Below are 2488 nucleotides of genomic sequence, written 5' to 3'. Positions count from 1 at the left end.
GTAATACCCATCACTGATAACCACCAACAATATAGGACACTACAAACACACGCAGACGATCTCAGCATTGCGATAGCTGTAATATAGCTTCAAAATTGTTAGCACTCCCAAGCATCCTTGATTTTAAGTACCAATACAATTAGTATTGCTGGTTTCCATGAACGATCATTTTCACTAACAAATAGCCAGTTTAATATGCAATTACCTACACACAATATCAGTATCCATAATCACTACCCTTTACACTGTGAATACCAACCAACAATTCAACATATCAGTTACAGAGTAATGCTATTCATATTACAAGCATACACAAAAGGCAGCCTTCACATCGTTACTTCCTTTTTGCAAAGAACTATAAAAAGAAATGGTAACAACTCCCTAAAATAATCATGAGAACAATACAACTATTCCCCTACACACTACAACATAATGATCACGGTGGTAAGCTGAATCAAGTTTCAAGGAAAAACATGATTGACTATAATTGTCCGAACAAGCTATGTTACACTGTAGTACACAAAGGGCATTAATTATGAAAATAATTACCCAATCAATACATCTAATACACATGCATATTAGAATGCAAATGTGGTATGCAACTCTGTCTTCAAGGAAATCAGACGAAATTTCACAAACCATCAAAACAAGTTGGTAATTATGATTACAAAGGGCAGTAACACTGTTAAAGATCCTTGGATGAATATATCTGATACGAGGGCCATTCAATAAATCCTGTCACCACATAGCTCCTGCACGAATGGGCAATACTATAGTTTAGCACCATGGCAGACTGGAAAGGCATATAGAGAACATTGCACTTGCTAAATTGGGACAACAATATATATGATGTTAGATGGCTTAAATGTTGTACCTAAATGAGAGCAATGGACAAAATTTTGTCAGATGAAAATGTCAGAGTACAAAAACAAACGTCTGACATATACATTTTNTCAGTTTTGATATATGGACCTCTGTACAATATAATGTTTGTGATAACATTTCATCAGTTTTGATATATGGACCTCTGTACAATATAATGTTTGTGATAACATTTTATGGGTTGTGATATATGACCTCTGTACAATAAAATGTTTGTGATAACATTTCATAAGTTTTGATATATGGACCTCTGTACAATATAATGATTGTGATAACATTTCATAAGTTTTGACATATGGACCTCTATACAATATAATGTTAGTGATAACATTTCACTGGCTTTGATATACGAACCAGTGTACAATAGAATGTTTGTGATAACATTTCACTGGTTGTGATATACGAACCAGTGTACAATATAATGTTTGTGATAACATTTCACTGGTTGTGATAACATTTCATAAGTTTTGACATATGGACCTCTATACGATATAATGTTAGTGATAACATTTCACTGGCTTTGATATACGAACCAGTGTACTATAGAAAGTTTGTGATAACATTTCACTGGTTGTGATATACGAGCCAGTGTACAACATAGTGTTTATGATAACATTTCACTGGCTGTGATATATGAACCTGTGTACAATATAATGTTTGTGATAACTTTTCACTGGCTTTGATATACGAACCAGTGTACTATAGAAAGTTTGTGATAACATTTCACTGGTTGTGATATACGAACCAGTGTACAACATAGTGTTTATGATAACATTTCACTGGCTGTGATATATGAACCTGTGTACAATATAATGTTTGTGATAACTTTTCACTGGCCTTGATATACGAACCAGTGTACTATAGAATGTTTGTGATAACATTTCACTGGTTATGATATACGAACTAGTTTACAACATAGTGTTTATGATAACATTATACTGGTTGTGATATCCGAACTGTGTACAATATGTTTGTGAAAACATTTTACTGGCTGTGATATACGAACCAGTGTACAATAGAATGTTTGTGATAACATTTCACTGGTTGTGATATACGAACCAGTGTACAATATAATGTTTGTGATAACATTCCAGTGGTTGTGATGTATGTACCAGTGTACAATATAGTGTGTATGATAACATTTCACTGGCTGTAATATATGAACATGTGTACAATATAATGTTTGTGATAACAGTTCACTGGTTGTGATGTATGTACCAGTGTACAATATAGTGTTTATGATAACATTTCACTGGCTGTGAAATATGAACCTGTGTAAAATATAATGTTTGTGATAACATTTCACTTGTTGTGATATATGACCCTGTGTACAATATAATGTTTATGATAACAATTCACCGGTTGTGATATATGAACCTGTGTACAATGTAATGTTTGTGATAATATTTCACTGGTTGAGATATACGAACCAGTGTACAATACGAACCAGTGTACAATATAGTGTTTATGATAACATTTCCCTGGCTTTGATATACGAACCAGTGTACAATAGAATGTTTGTGATAACATTTCACTGGTTGTGATATACGAACCAGTGAACAACATAGTGTTTATGATTACATTATTCTGGTTGTGATATACGAAA

This window comes from Mizuhopecten yessoensis, unplaced genomic scaffold (assembly GCF_002113885.1).
Source record: "Mizuhopecten yessoensis strain PY_sf001 unplaced genomic scaffold, ASM211388v2 scaffold7015, whole genome shotgun sequence".
Taxonomy (NCBI): domain Eukaryota; kingdom Metazoa; phylum Mollusca; class Bivalvia; order Pectinida; family Pectinidae; genus Mizuhopecten; species Mizuhopecten yessoensis.
The sequence above is the reverse complement of the archived record's forward strand: the minus strand, read 5'-3'. Positions refer to the sequence as shown.